Source organism: Coregonus clupeaformis, unplaced genomic scaffold (genome assembly GCF_020615455.1).
Source record: "Coregonus clupeaformis isolate EN_2021a unplaced genomic scaffold, ASM2061545v1 scaf0271, whole genome shotgun sequence".
NCBI classification, from domain to species: Eukaryota; Metazoa; Chordata; class Actinopteri; order Salmoniformes; family Salmonidae; genus Coregonus; species Coregonus clupeaformis.
The window spans coordinates 119,784-136,923 of NW_025533726.1; the positions used below are offsets into that span (position 1 = coordinate 119,784).

Below are 17,140 nucleotides of genomic sequence, written 5' to 3' on the forward strand. Positions count from 1 at the left end.
TGCAGCAAGGAAAGAAGGTTGTCTATAGTGTGTGTTTGTGTGGTGTGCATGTGTGTGTTTTTGGATGCAGATGGCAGAGTAAAAGGGTATCCATGAGTTCATCTGACTCTGGGTAAGTAGGAAAAGGGCTTAGCTGCCAAAATCTCGCACTGTCCCTTTAAAAGCACATCTTGGCAGAAAGCTTAGAGCTGCTGCTAAATTTAATATAGGGGAAACATTGGATGGCTAGAGCTACAGTAGCTAACACCCGCCTTGGGAATGCCCATGTAAATACTCCCTCCTTTTGCCACTGGAACTGCAGTGTTTTCTGACTCTGAGTGCCTCTAACAGCCTTTCTTATGTCTCCTACTCTCTGGCAGAATGCAGCTTGGCCAGTCAACCCAGCCCTAGATGGGAGTGACCGATAAGGATGGGCCAAAGAAATAGAGCCCACTGGTGAGGAGTGGTGGAGAAGCCAAACAGAACCACAGCGGCTAAACTACGCCGAGCGCCACCATGCCCCGCCTCCCCTCCTGAACTCTCCTCCCACTCCGCCTCAGTCCCTTCCACTCCCGCTCCCTCACACACAGATACAGTCACTCTTTCCGATCGAGCTGCGGGCCGCGCTACGCTCGCCATGGCCTCGGCCTACCTGTGGAAGCTGTCGTCCCAGAAGCTGGGCTTCTTCCTGGTGAGCTTTGGCTTCATCTGGGGCATGATGCTGCTGCACTTCACCATCCAGCAGCGGGCCACGCACGAGAGCAGCACCATGCTGCGACAGCAAATCCTGGACCTCAGCAAGCGCTACATCAAGGCCCTGGCCGAGGAGAACCAGAGCGTCATGGACGGGCCCTACGTGGGAACCATGACGGCCTATGGTGAGTACCGAGCACTGCACAAGTAGTGTTCTCCGTCCATTGCTCCCTCTTCATAATAGAATGATTCCACCTTGCAAAGCAGTGGTTGTGAGAACTCTGAATTTGCTCAATGGTACACTGGGAATGTTCCATTCACTTGGAATGTTTTATTGAATGGATTTCTGATTTGCCAGTTGTTGGTAGTGCTGTAATATCTGATCAACCTCGGTTAGAGAGTGCACTGTTATTGAATAAGGACAGGCTGAATTAGGCTAAGTAGAAGTGTCTTCAAAGTCAAAAAATCCATCCCTATATATCCTCTGACAGACAGTGGCAGATCATACAAAATGCATAATGTAGGCTATATATATTGATAAGCGTTTATATTGCATTGTATTGGTGGTTGTAATGCAACCATAGATAACGGGAAAACAAGAAAGAGGAAAGAGACAAACTTAAAAAATGGCAGTACATTTTGTCTACAGCAGGGTGCTGCCTCATATTGGATAGAGGAAAGTAAAGTGTTAGGGGGCTAGCCAGCTAGGAACTTGACTTACGCAAACAGAAGTGAGTGTTGCGCTGATGCAGCTGCTTTTAGCCGTAACCTATTAACGCCCTTGCCGAACAGCCATCGAATAAGTTATTCATGCCGTTAATAGACCCGTTTGGGTCAATGAGAGGCTTCATTAGAAACATGAGATTGGAATTGATTACGCTGAATATATTCTAATGCGTGGAAAAACAAGAAGATACTGTAAAATGACCAGATAACCAACCAACCAACTGCCACCTGGTCCTCTTCCAGGAAAGTAGCTCCCTGAAAAGGCTATGCCTAATTTGATTTGTCTTAAAACTCTCTTAGCCTGTAAAATTGAATTTATCTGGGTTTGTCAGGCAGGAAGCTCCCGCCTATCTCAGACACTGAGTAGGCCTATCAACCTCAGTTCTGCCACAGTCTGCTAATCGCCAGACCTCAAGAGTACTGGACTGGCGAACATGGAGCATTTAGCTGCTCTTGTTCCCCTTAGGGTCTGTGTTAAAACATTGATGCGGAGTGTTGAAGCATCTGCCTTGGTGAACCCTTGGTCGTACAGATCCTGAATAGCGTCCCAAATGGCATCCTATTCCCTATTTAGTGCGCTACTATGGGCCCTGTCCAAAAGTAGTACACTAAATTAGGAATAGGATGCCATTTGTGATGCAACCGAGAAGTCTGTTGTTCTAGCAGCCCAGTGCTCTCCTAGGCAACGTTTTAAATGACCTGGAGGAGGGTGTTGAAAGAAATCCTGAGCTTTATCCCAGACCTGATATAATAATATAATCAGCTCAATGTAATAGGCTAATTGCTTAATCATGTCATTAATTATCTCCAGAAAAGCATGAGATTAGTTGTTGCTGTAAACACTATTATTCGGGAGGCAATGAGACAAAAAGATCTGTGATACGGTCTCATCTTATCAGAACGGATTCATAATATTCTGCCAATAGCCTGAACTTTAATTTAATTGAATAAACTTTATTAATGCATCAAATGGAGGAAATGTTTCCATATACACTATCGTTCAAAAGTTTGGGGGTCACTTAAAAATGTCCTTGTTTTTGAAAGAAAAGCAATTTTTCTGTCCATTTAAAATAACATCAAATTGATCAGAAATACAGTGTAGACATTGTTAATGTTGTAAATGGCAATTGTAGCTGGAAACCTACATAGGCGTACAGAGGCCCATTATCAGCAACCATCAGTCCTGTGTTCCAATGGCACGTTGTGTTTGCTATTCCATGCGAGAAATTGCCAAGAAACTGAAGATCTCATACAATGCTGTGTACTACTCCCTTCACAGAACAGCGCAAACTGTCTCAAACCAGAATAGAAAGAGGCCATATCTCAGACTGTCCAATAAAATATTAAGATGGGCAGTCTGAGATATGGCTTTTTCTTTGCAACTCTGCCTAGAAGGTCAGCATCCCGGAGTCGCCTCTTCACTGTTGACGTTGAGACTGGTGTTTTGCGGGTACTATTTAATGAAGCTGCCAGTTGAGGACCTGTGAGGCGCCTGTTTCTCAAACTAGACTAGCCTCCCACTCCTCTTTCTATTCTGGTAAGAGGCAGTTTGCGCTGTTCTGTGAAGGGAGTAGTACACAGCATTGTACGAGATCTTCAGTTTCTTGGCAATTTCTCGCATGGAATAGCCTTCATTTCTCAGAACAAGAATAGACTGACGAGTTTCAGAAGAAAGTTATTTGTTTCTGGCCATTTTGAGCCTGTAATCAAACCCACAATTGCTGATGCTCCAGATACTCAACTAGTCTCAAGAAGGCCAGTTTTATTGCTTCTTTAATCAGCACAAGCATTCTTTAGCTGTGCTAACATAATTGCAAAAAGGGTTTTCTAATGATCAATTAGCCTTTTAAAATGATAAACGGATTAGCAAAACACAACGTGCCATTGGAACACAGGACTGATGGTTGTTGATAATAGGCCTCTGTATGCCTATGTAGATATTCCATCAATAATCAGCCGCTTCCAGCTACAGTGGGAAAAAAGTATTTAGTCAGCCACCAATTGTGCAAGTTCTCCCACTTAAAAAAGATGAGAGAGGCCTGTAATTTTCATCATAGGTACCACGTCAACTATGAGAGACAAAATTAGAAAAATAAATCCAGAAAATCACATTGTAGGATTTTAATGAATATGTTTGCAAATTATGGTGGAAAATAAGTATTTGGTCAATAACAAAAGTTTTGTCAATGCTTTGTTATATACCCTTTGTTGGCAATGACACAGGTCAAACGTTTTCTGTAAGTCTTCACAAGGTTTTCACACACTGTTGCTGGTATTTTGGCCCATTCCTCCATGCAGATCTCCTCTAGAGCAGTGATGTTTTGGGGCTGTCGCTGGGCAACACGGACTTTCAACTCCCTCCAAAGATTTTCTATGGGGTTGAGATCTGGAGACTGGCTAGGCCACTCCAGGACCTTGAAATGCTTCTTACGAAGCCACTCCTTCGTTGCCCGGGCGGTGTGTTTGGGATCATTGTCATGCTGAAAGACCCAGCCACGTTTCATCTTCAATGCCCTTGCGGATGGAAGGAGGTTTTCACTCAAAATCTCACGATACATGGCCCCATTCATTCTTTCCTTTACACGGATCAGTCGTCCTGGTCCCTTTGCAGAAAAAACAGCCCCAAAGCATGATGTTTCCACCCCCATGCTTCACAGTAGGTATGGTGTTCTTTGGATGCAACTCAGCATTCTTTGTCCTCCAAACAAGACGAGTTGAGTTTTTACTAAAAGTTCTATTTTGGTTTCATCTGACCATATGACATTCTCCCAATCCTCTTCTGGATCATCCAAATGCACTCTAGCAAACTTCAGACGGGCCTGGACATGTACTGGCTTAAGCAGGGGGACACGTCTGGCACTGCAGGATTTGAGTCCCTGGCGGCGTAGTGTGTTACTGATGGTAGGCTTTGTTACTTTGGTCCCAGCTCTCTGCAGGTCATTCACTAGGTCCCCCTGTGTGGTTCTGGGATTTTGCTCACCGTTCTTGTGATCATTTTGCCCCACGGGGGTGAGATCTTGCGTGGAGCCCCAGATCGAGGGAGATTATCAGTGGTCTTGTATGTCTTCCATTTCCTAATAATTGCTCCCACAGTTGATTTCTTCAAACCAAGCTGCTTACCTATTGCAGATTCAGTCTTCCCAGCCTGGTGCAGGTCTACAATTTTGTTTCTGGTGTCCTTTGACAGCTCTTTGGTCTTGGCCATAGTGGAGTTTGGAGTGTGACTGTTTGAGGTTGTGGACAGGTGTCTTTTATACTGATAACAAGTTCAAACAGGTGCCATTAATACAGGTAACGAGTGGAGGACAGAGGAGCCTCTTAAAGAAGAAGTTACAGGTCTGTGAGAGCCAGAAATCTTGCTTGTTTCTAGGTGACCAAATACTTATTTTCCACCATAATTTGCAAATAAATTCATTAAAAATCCTACAATGTGATTTTCTGGATTTTTTTCCCTCAATTTGTCTGTCATAGTTGACGTGTACCTATGATGAAAATTACAGGCCTCTCTCATCTTTTTAAGTGGGAGAACTTGCACAATTGGTGGCTGACTAAATACTTTTTTTCCCCACTGTACAATAGCCATTTACAACATTAACAATGTCTACGCTGTATTTCTGATCAATTGTATTATATTTTAATGGACAAAAAAATTGCTTTTCTTTCAAAAACAAGGACATTTCTAAGTGACCCCAAACTTTTGAACGGTAGTGTGAAAATATATATAATGTCAGTATATAACAGATTTAAAAAATCATCCTGTAGTGAACTAAAAAACATTACATTGGACAAGGCAGTCTTTCCCTAGTTTTGATTTCAGGCGGCGCAAAAGCCAAACCCTTTTTGGCAACAAAGCAAGGCGGTGGAACCCGTGCCAGATATGCATTGGTAGGGAAAAAACTGATATTGACCTAGGTCTACAGAACCAGTTTGGAAACTGGTTATAATGGACTGGATGAAACCAGTTTCCCTGTTTGTTTTCTCTCATTAGAACATGTCTTAATCTCAATGTACTTCTTGAGACTGGAACACTGTTTACTCTCTGCCATTGAAATATAATTATATGGTCTGGGAAGCCTTTTTTATGCTTTTGATTAAATAAAAGTAGTAAGGGGAACAATTGCTTCATGCTACAGTATTTGTACTCCCTCTGCAGATCTAGGATTCGTCTCGATATTACATTAATGCATTTATGGGGAATTATGACTTCCTCTCTGCTCTCAGTAAACTACACATAAAATCTGAGTGCACGTTAATTAAATATTGTATCAAGACTGAGTCGGTCTGGTGGTTTATGTGGTGCATTGAACATTGTTTATTAGTTTGAGTAGATGGGAATTTGGACTGAAGAGAAGCACTGAACTAAACCAAATTACAGCTAACCTGTTTCCACAAGGCTAACACCTAGTCTTGTATTGACAAACCTTGGACAATAAGTAAATATTGTCTGTAGCAGTAGAAGTAACAGACAAAATGAACACTTCACATCCTCTTTCCTTTTGTGAGAAGAGGTTATAAAGTTGATAAATATGTGGACTTGACGAAACCTATCTTTCATAAAGCATGTTGATGAGTAAGTTAAGAAATTAAGAATGAAAATGGGCTTATTTTATAGGAATAGGTCATGGCTTTCATTAAATAGCAGAAAACTAATTATTTAGTCGACATTCATACCAGTTATAGACTATGGCTATATTGTATATCTGAATGCAGCTGCCACTGTATTGAAGCCGTTGGACGCAGTTTATCATAGCGCACAACGCTTTATTACTGCATTCTGTATCAGAAAGTACAGTAGGCTGTCCCTCTTTGAAATCTCGTAGATCGATGGATTTTACTCGTTTTGTTTAAAAAGTCCTCCTGCATGAACTTCTATTATACCTTACTTCATTGTTAACTTACAGACGTACGAGATATCAGACCCGGTCTCAGGGATGGCTAACTCTAGAGATCCCTTCGATCTCCACTGAGTTAGGTCAGTCTTACTTGTGGAATGATCTCCAAGGCTCTCTAAAATTTGAAGAATTGGTGCCTCCTAGGGCAATTCAAATGACTGATTGAGAACCTTTTTACTGAAGAATGTGTTTGTTTTCAATTATTATATTTTGCTTTTTGTGTATAGTGTATATCGATGTGTATACAGTGAGGGAAAAAAGTATTTGATCCCACAATCTTGTCCCTGACATCCTTGGAGAGCTCTTTGGTCTCTGGCCATGGTGGAGAGTTTGGAATCTGATTGATTGATTGCTTCTGTGGACAGGTGTCTTTTATACAGGTAACAAGCTGAGATTAGGAGCACTCCCTTTAAGAGTGTGCTCTAATCTCAGCTTGTTATCTGTATAAAAGACACCTGGGAGCCAGAAATCTTTCTGATTGAGAGGGGGGTCAAATACTTATTTCCCTCATTAAATGCAAATCAATTTATAACATTTTTGACATGCGTTTTCTGGATTTTGTTGTTGTTATTCTGTCTCTCACTGTTCAAATAAACCTACCATTACAATTATAGACTGATCATGTCTTTGTCAGTGGGCAAACGTACAAAATCAGCAGGGGATCAAATACTTTTTTCCCTCACTGTACATCTGTGAAAGAGACCTTGATCTCAGCATGACTCCCTGTTAAAATAAAGGTTAAATAAATAAAAGAGAGAGAGCGAGAGAAGCCTTCTGTAACAGACTGGAATGAAGCTGCACTAACTGGCAGAACTGAACATAGCTTTGGGACACAAAATTGGGAGTCTGTGTATTGTTTGGACTCCTGAGTTGTGCATCGATCTGGTGGGTGGCCACGAAAAAAGAACCATTACACAGTATAGCTGGCTTCACCCCAAAAAACGTTCCTGTCAACAAAAGCATATTGATCATCTCTAGGAACTCTGGATTCAGACGTTTATTTGATAGCGAGGGACACATTTTACTTCATGTATGGTAAGTAGAGTTCCTAGAGATTTATAAAGCATTATATCACATCATGTGGTTACTTGGCAAGGGTAATATAGTATATGTAAGGTCACTATCATTACAACATGCATACACTTCTTACATCTGCCATCAGCTCACATCAGTGTTGTGGGATTTGTGCTTGTGAACTGTGATGTGATAATGTGTAATAGCACTAGGCCAAGAGCAAGCACACAGCTGCATAGAAATATGGATTAGTCTCCCCATCTGTCAGTCCGACTCTAAAGCAAATGAAAATCTCTGTGGATTTGTACACCACATATCAGAAAATGATGGGAAAGTCATTTAGTGCATTGACTCCCATATAATGCATTTTCTTTGGAAGTAATGCTTTCATTTGAGTCTTTGTAATATTTTTTTGTTGTTGCGTAGTTTCAAAATACTGTACAGTATGTTTTAAGCTATTATGTTGATTTTTATGGAGCTCCATCTATGAATTTGAGTGGTTACATTTCCCAAGCCCCATCTCTCAGTTTACGAAACAAACTGACAGGGTCAGGCTGTTGAAATTACAGATTGTGCCTTTAGGGGGGAAATAGACCTATATTTTGTTCAATTGATGTTGGCCTACTTTGTTAACTGAACCGAGTTTATTAAAGATCTGGGCTGGTTCCCCATTTTACAACTGCACAAATTAGTCTGTATTTATTAACCAATAGCGGCTCTCTTAGTTTGCTTGGTCTGCTATTGTCTGTTTAGTCTACTCACTCAGTATGTTTAGGCTGCAATTATTGAAACAGGGAACTTGTTTGTGGGTCAGTATCTTGAAAGATTACGCTTGGCTGACCTTTAGGGTCACTGAAATGATGAGCACACAGGTTAGCACCTTATTTCCTTTATAGTGCACTACATTTGACCAGAATCCTATCGGCTCTGGTCAAAAGTAGTGCACTATATAGGGAAAAGGGGGCCATTTAGGATACATCCACAAGTTGTCTCCATGCTCATCATGTACCACGTATCTGCTCATGTAGACATTTGCTGTGGACATGAGTGAGGACATGACTCAACTAACACAGTTGATATCTGTAAAGCGCTTTAACTGCAATGTACGCTTTGCTCCCTCCCTATGGGTGCCTCTGTGGAGAATGAACGTGTCAGGCTTTCGCATGCATATTTCAACTCGCATGTTTCATTTTGGAACGTAGTGCTTTGTTTTGCTTTGGGAATGAAGACACAGTCAAGTTATTATTTTTTTAGCAGACAGGTTGTAACGATGAATGGGGAGTTGGGGGCTATAAAACAGCAATATCACAGCCTTATGTCAATTCAGTTCTGTAACAGTAGCTTTTTTTAAAGGTGGGTGTCTAGAAAATGATCTGAACCAAAGAACTTGGGTAAGTAACTAAGGTATCACCCATACTACCACCACTGTCTTTAAATTAACGTATCTATGTAATAGTAGTATTTTTACCACAGTTTGGCCGAATACTCAATTCTGATTGGTTATGATTTGGCTTGATGCTGTGAATTGTACTTTGCTTTTCTGACAGTAAGCCTATCTATCCCATGGATTTAGCAGGTGTATGTTTTAACACCTATTACACTACTTTACCACTTGAATGCAGGCTGTCCACACTCCGCCCTGAGCCATGCATTTCAATTTCCCCACGTTTTAAGCTGGCTTAATTAATTACAATGTTCCGTGCCTGTCGGAAAGACTGAATATTTCATTTGTTAACACGAACCACATCGTTCTTTGGGCACTCATTTGCAAACATGCCGAGGAATGTTTATTTCTGAGACTCAATTGGCTGCGACCTGTAAAACATTAATTACACACACACACACACACACACACACACACACACACACAGATCAGCCATGTGGGGAGATGGTCTACCCTACCTTGTCCAGGTCGGGGAGAGATGGATGTAATGGGCAGTGTGTTTGGACTAGGGGGCAGTGTGTTTCTTTCTCTAATGCTCATTTCTCTCCGTCTGTGTTGATGGAGGCTAGGCCAAGCGGTTTCTGCTCAGCGCAATGTGTTTTCCGAGGGTACAATCTATTGTGTGTAATTTATGTTCAGCTTGATGCCCTGGCAGTGGCAGCTCCACTCCAGGGCTGTGTCCCAAATGGCACTCTATTCCCGAAATAGTGCACTGCTTTTGACCTGAGTCATATGGGCCCTGGTCAAAAGTACTGCACTATATAGGGAATAGGGTGGCATTTGGGACGTAGTCCAGCTTTCCAGTTGATTTCTTCCTTGTCTGACGCGGCGGCGCTCCCTCCCGGCATCTGCTTATCTCCGCCCTGCGCAGCCGTGCAGAGCAGACAAAACGCTGCATCCTCCCTCTCTCCCACACGCCTCCTCTCCTCTCCGTCCCTTCCCTTCCCTCTCTCCCTGACCACGGCGGCACACACAGGCCTGTTTCCCTCCATGCTGTCTTTCTGGCACGATAGGGAGTGACATATCAAATGCGACGCGCGGCCAGAGAAATTGCACCGCAGTCGCCGCGCTGACGTGTGACAGACGGGGTGCGATCGCTGTCTTCACGGCTCCACCGCCTCATGGAATGTTAATGAGGTTGAGGACATTCCGGAATATTCTTGGGGTGGCGGGAGGAAAGGAAAACATTTCAGGGCAGAAGGGTCATGTCATATTTAATTTTCTCGGTAGCTACTAATGGCATGACAAAATGTCGCAAGTCCAAATTGATCAACTGTTTTGTGACAAGATGTTAGGTCATACCAATAAACAATATGTTAAGCATCTTGGATAAAAAAATTAAAAATCAGAGTTATATGCAAACGAATGAAATTGAAAGCAATGCCAAAATGTGTGTTGCACTTGCAAGTCAATATCGATCATCTGTGAAAGATCTTACAACACATTTTACATTTACATTTTAGTCATTTAGCAGACGCTCTTATCCAGAGCGACTTACAGTTAGTGAGTGCATTCATTTTCAACACCATAAACAATAATATGTAAATAATTAAAAAAAGTAATCAGACAGTTATAACAAATGGAATTGAAGTCACTCAAGTTTGTGTTGCATGTTATACAGTAGCTTTAGAAGCTTGACACTTTATTCAGTTGCTTTGAGCTGCGTAGAGCCCCTGGAGGCCCTGGTCAAAACTAGTGCATCATATGGAATAGGGTGCCATTTGGGATGCATCCTTGATGTCCTCATGGCTGCTGGAGGGTAAATCTCAGATAAACACCATTAGGACTCAGCACTGAAATGCCAAGCCCTGCATACCAAGTCCTGAAATGCTACTGAATCAAACCGAGAGGATGTCATTGTGAATGTCAGCTCACTGTAGTGTCCATTCTATCCCATCCCACCTCTTATTGGCTAGCTACTGGGCTATGTCCCAATTATCTCTCCTTCCTCCCAAAATTATGCATTTTGTTCACTGATTTGAAAGGGAGATGAGTAGTATAAGAAACATGGTGGAAACTCCCACTAGCCCATGCCTCCACCAACCAATCCAATGCTCTTAGATTTGTGGGAAGTAGTGAACAAGTGCACACTTCAGGAAGGAGACATTATTGGGACACACCTATTGTGAATGTCACCTTACATTAGTGTCTTTTCAATCCCATCGTCCAACCAATCTCCTTTTGGATAGCTACAGGAGTCAGGAGATGCCCATAGAAATGCACAGACCCAACTGAATCAGCAAGTTCATTCTCAAATACACCCGCCAGCTCAGTTTTACATTTAAATGAGTCCCCTAATGGACAGCATGAAATCCAATGACTTATTGGGGTTGCTGAAATAACCTGATCCTCTCCTCTTGTTTTTCCTTTTTCAGAGGAAGGCCAATAAGAACAGGCCTTCTCAGTATACAAGGCGTACTCAGATTACTCGCACCATAACGATATATTGATTAGCCTAGTTATGAAGACAAAAATAGAAAAGCATTTTCTCTGAGCGGGACTGTGGAGAGAGACTCACTGGCATTATATCACTATGCTGTAATTTACACCTTGTCCTTCAAAAGTCTTTACTTTTTAAAGGGGGCAATCTGAGATTTGAAAATGACTATCCATGAGATCAATTGAAATGATAGGAAAATGAAATGGAAATATAGAAAACACTGTACTGTATATTGTAGCCTCAAGACAAGTTAGCTGGTTAGCTGTAAGACTGATATGAGGTATCTATGCGTCATGCTATACTGTGTTCCTCCTCCAGATCTGAAGAAGACCCTGGCGGTGCTCCTGGACAACATCATGGTACGGCTGGGCAAGCTGGATCCAAGGTGGAGAACATCTACAACGGCACGGGGGCTAACCTGACCAACGGCACCAGCACGGCCACGCCCAGCGCCACCAACGTAGAGAAGGTCAACGTGGCAGGTGAGGCTCACTCTCTCCCTCACTAGCTTATTCTTTCCCCCCAAAGATGGCTAAATCTTATTTTCTTGAAGACATTAAAAACAAGACATTGCACCTTGGAAATCCCCAGTCCTAGTTCTGGAACATGTCAAAATATTAAGACATAGGCCTATAGCAGGGGTGTCAAGCTCCATTCCTGGAGTTGCCGAGTGTCTGCGGGTTTTTGCTCCTCCCTTGTACTTGATTGACCAATTAAGGTAAGTGTATTAATTAGGAGCTCACCTGGTTGTCTAGGTCTGGACACATTGAAAGGAAATAACAAAAACTAACTAGCAGACACTCAGTTCTCCAGTGAATCTGATGTGAACTTAGGTGAATAGTGTTATTTATACTGGTAAGAATAAAGCTGTGCTCTGAGCCTGCATTGAAATGGCTCTATTCACCCTAGTTACCCCTCTGTCCTTAACCTACTGTAAGCAGTTGAATGCTCCAATATTCAAACCCATAGAAAACCGTTCCGCTTTCACACACCTTTTCTGCGAGAACATAGAAAGCTCTCTTATAGGCCGCTGCCTTGAACATAGCTCAAATAAGGCCTCTCATTCACGCATCGGTTTTAAGATGATACATTTGCCGGCTGAGAAATACTGAGTGTTTGTTTGCTTGGGCTGCCCTGGGATTGGTTCTCAGTAGTTTGTGAAGTATTTAGAGGTTTCAATGGGGACTTTGTGTGGCGACAGAATATGGTCGGAATTAGATTATGCCGATTGAGTTACAAAGTGAGCGTTCTACACTTGGAGAGCTAGGCCCATTCCGCTCAGGCTTCAGGGAACGTTTCTTAAACTAAATAAAGAATGTTTAACTTCGGCCTCCTTTCTGTGTTAGGATAATTTAGTGTTTTTTAAATAAGCATACTGCCGCCGTCTTGGGCTGCTTCAGTATCAGGGACAGGTCCCTGCTAGCTGTGTCGGTCAGGACATTGTGGTCCTTCTGTACTGCAGCAACTGCCACTTCCTGTGCTACAGCTGATTCGACATAGAGGTTATCTCCCATGCATTTACATTTACATTTTAGTCATTTAGCAGATGCTCTTATCCAGAGCGACTTACAGTTAGTGAGTGCATACATTTTCATACTGGCCCCCCGTGGGAATCGGAACCACAACCCTGGCGTTGCAAGCGCCATGCTCTACCAACTGAGCTACACGGGCATAAATGCACTGATGTCTCAATCCAACCCTTTGTCAACCAATGGAAAGCTCTTTGACTAGTCAAAGGAAAGAGACCATACTGGTTGTCTTGACTTCTAACCTGTAAATAGACACACCTATCATTTGGCAGTGTGGTTTGCCCCAACAGTCTGAGTCGTCCCTGAAGCACCACCCCTCCTCTCCACTTCTGTCCTGTGTGGCAGGCAGCCCTGTCAACCCAGTGCTGCTTTCCCCTGGGCCATGGGGCTGGAAGGCAATTACCCAGATATGATCTGGACAGTGAGGGGAACACGCCTGTCTTCTGAGAGGCTGCTAGCTATCGGTGGAGCACCCAGAGCCCCAAAGAGGTGTGGTGCTCCCCCTCACCCTGCTGCCACACTGTGTCTCAGTCAGACAGTTTGGGCCCTGCTCAGCCATGGAGAGATGCCTCTGTTCTGACAATCAGACCTAATGCACTACCCAGACAAAATATGCTGCTTTAATCACTGTAAATATGCACATTTTGGTATAATCATGAAGTAAACATATTTTATCTCTGTAGATTGCGATTGCCTCAACATTTAAAGCAAGCAGCTAGATAGCTTTACATTTACATTTACATTTTAGTCATTTAGCAGAGCGCTCTTATCCAGAGCGACTTACAGGAGCAATTAGGGTTAAGTGCCTTGCTCTTTAAAATGATCACTTTGTAAAGATGTCCCTCTGTTTTTGATTTAAGAGCAAACACGTTTCCATCTGACAGAATGCGCTACCATGACAATCTCCATTTGGGGGTAGACATCCTTGAGTGGGTAGGTCAGTTTCTCAGAACACCTCTCTTCACTAAAGCTACAGCCCAGACGAGCAGGGAGCAAACAAACATGTCATGACCTGGCCAGTGCCCCAACCCACCTCACAGCTGTGTATGGATGTGGCTGAGTCACCACAACCAGTTACAGTCAGAACTCCGAGGGAACGCCTAGTCCCTTGCTAAATGCTCCCGACTCTGAGAGAGCCTCCCTGCCACCCATTAGCAGCTGTTTGGGTTTGGGACGAAGTTCTTTGACAATGCTTCCTCCATGTAGACTAAATAAAAACAAAATAAGTACTTGTTAGGATTATCTGTTTTGCTGGCACTGGCAGAGTTTGGATTCGGACCTACTCTGCAGTTGCAATGACCTAACTCATAGAGCCATAGGCTTGTCAGACTGTTGGTGGGGGACGTGGTCGGGTTAAGTGACAGGGAGGGTCTACGGTGGCCACTCTGCTTCCTTGCAGTGATAAGAAAGTGTGAGGTCAGATAAGGACGTTTGTGCGAGTATTGTGTGGTGTTACTGCGTGTTTGCAGGCTTAGTTACACATTGTAATGTGTAGGCCTAAGTCCGTTTTTTTATTTTAAGTCAGTTTTATTTTTGTCTATTTGACTGGGTTGTGGGTGAAAAAAAGGAAGTGTTAGTGAGAACATGGCTTCCCTGTCCTTTTGCAGACTTTTTTTTTTGCAGACTTTTTGCAGACTTTTTTTATCTTTGTATGTTTTATGGTGTAGTGGCGATTTTGCATCCCTCATTTGATAACTACTCTTAACCAGCTGTGGTCTCTGTTAGACATTAGAAGTCTGATATGCAGAAGTAGGCAACCTAGAGTCTACCCTCTGTTACTTTTTATTTTCACATACTGTAGCTGACTGTCCTACAGCCCACAATGCACACATGTGGTTGGAAGTTGTTTGCAAAGAAAAGTAAGACATTTAAATGAAACATTTCCTAATGTGTTCCACTGCTCAGGGCTATTGGTGGTTTGCAGACTGCTGCACAAGCCTCCTCCAGACCCTAACGTTATTCTGTGACAAATAACATTACCCGCAGATAAAGCCCACACACTACATTCTGTCAACCTTCTTGTATGTTTTAATTTGAGAACAATTTCCAATAAGCTGAAGCAGAAAAGCCACAGCATGAATACCTTTGGGTTTCATTACCAGGATTCTATGCTATGACAATGGTATTTAGGCCTAGTTTTTTGTCTTTAGTGTGGATGTCAAGCTGCCATCATGTTTTTCCATGTTGGTGGGGAAGCATAGAATAACTACTTCTGTTGTCCTATATTATTACGATATCTTCCAATATATGCTGAACAAAAAATATAAACGGAACATGCAACAATTTCAAAGATTTTACAGGTTACAGTTCATATAAGAAATCAGTCAGTTGAAATAAATAAATGAGGCCCTAAACATCAGGCGATCCCGCGGGCGAAGAAGCTGGATCGGGTCCTGGGCTGCGTGGTTACACGTGGTCTGCGGTTGTGAGGCTGGTTGGAGGTGCTGCCAAATTCTCTAAAGCGGCGTTGGAGGCAGTCACATTCAGTTCTCTGGCAATGGCTCTGGTGGACATTCCTGCAATCAGCATGCCAATTGACGCTCCCCTCAAAACTTGGGGCGTCTGTGGCATTGTGTTTTGTGGTCAAGGTGCACCTGTGTAATGATCATGCTGTTTAATCAGCTTCTTGATATGCCACACCTGTCAGGTGGATGGATTATCTTGACAAAGGATAAATGCTTACTAATAGGGATGTAAACAAATTTGTGCACAACATTTGGGAGAAATAAGCTTTTTGTGCATATGGAACATTTCTGGGATTTTTCTTTTCAGCTCATGAAACATAGGACCAACACTTTACATGTTGCGTTTATATTTTCTTTCAGTATATTTGCTTCTATACGCTCTGAACATCTTCTTACTCCATGTTACGTTAGGGTGCTTGCTGGTCATCAGAGTGTTTCACTGTTTTTAAATTACATTTATTTGACAGGGACAATGCACATTCCCCAACATTTCTGTAAATGTGCCAGATTTAGCCAGCAGGCTAGTTTCCATCTGTAGTCACTTGAACTCTAGAAGGTCACCTTTAAGAAGTGAATCTGAGAGGTCCTTCTCGGGTGGGCCTAAATAGCTGCCTGGGTCTCCTCTCCGTCTATAGCCACTTGATGTGAGTTTTGAGGGAAAGGCCATCACTCGCCTGGTCTGAGCTTCTGATACCAGGCACATCCACTATACTGTCTGCCTGCCACCATTCAGTTCAGCTGGGCCAGAGACACAGAGGATCACAGAGGCTCTTAACAGCACAAGGATGGCTCAATCTGGATTTGGCTCAGCGGGAGAGATTATTCAGCGGACTCAAACGGCCTTGATGTGGACATTTGTCTGTCTGCTTCATGTTGATGCAGCCAATCCCCAAGCAGTGTTTTCCTCTTGAGTGTTAGCGTAGCGCGTTAGCTATCCCTCTGCTGAAATGCAATCATGCTGGTAGAGGGAGAAGGTGAAAGGGCGATGAAGGGGGGATGTAGAGGATGAAAGGCCAGGTGCCGGGCTCTGAGATCTGGCTGGCTCTTCTCTCTCCCCTTGCTGCTGCCCGTTGAAAGTGTGGATGTTGCTTGGCACGGCGCAAGTTGGGCCTTCTGTGTGATTTGTAGAAGTAGGCTGTTGTTTTTGAGACGCTGCCGGCCGTGAGTGCGGACAGAACAGCCCTTTTCTGCCTCAGAATGGCCCATCTCTTTATCTTCTTAATCTTTGTCATCAATCGCATCACCCCCCGACCAGGGACAGACGACTGCCCGGCAAATGACGGAGGGCTGAGGTTTCAGTGATGCCACACGGGTTTAATGGCGCCGCTGTCTCCCTGTGCCACGGAACCCTAATGCATCACGGCGCAGCTCAGGCAGGATTATAATGCAGCTTACAATTTCATCTTGCAGACTGCTGCTGTCGCAGAAAATGCTTCTCCCTCTGATGAGGGAATACTACTCTCCCCGAACAGCTGACTATCAAAGACACTCTGGGAATGTTGTCATTCAACATAGCGTAGCCTTTGACATAACATGGATGAGTCATGTTGTCATGTCAATGCCATGTCATAGGCGTTGGTGAATCGGTGGTTTTGGTTCTGAAATGTTGGGCCAACCGTCTAGCCCTCCTTTGGATTAAACATAATGTGCTGAGCTCTGAGGTCTGCTAGTGGTGAGTGAAGAGGCTGTGTGCTTTCCTCTCACCGAGTGCTCCGCTCTGTGTTCTTAGTCAATACTAATCAGGTGCTGAGAGATTCTGTCCGCTCCAGAAACACCCATACATCACCCACCCGGCGGACACTATCCAATCTGATGTCTCTCTCTTAAACAAATCAAAGTCCAGCCCTCCGCTTCGCTCCCCGCCTCCCAAGAACCTGGGGCCTGTTCAGGAGGGTGTAGTGTTACTGGAGCGTTCAGATAGAAACATATTGTGTAGAACATAAATTATTGTCTGTCAG

At 43.4% G+C, this 17,140-nt stretch overlaps 1 pseudogene; it reads left to right on the forward strand.

Annotated features, from left to right (window-relative positions):
- The first annotated feature begins 363 nt into the window (after positions 1-363).
- The window catches only part of LOC123484309, a 96,634-nt pseudogene continuing 79,857 nt past the window's right edge, over positions 364-17,140 (forward strand).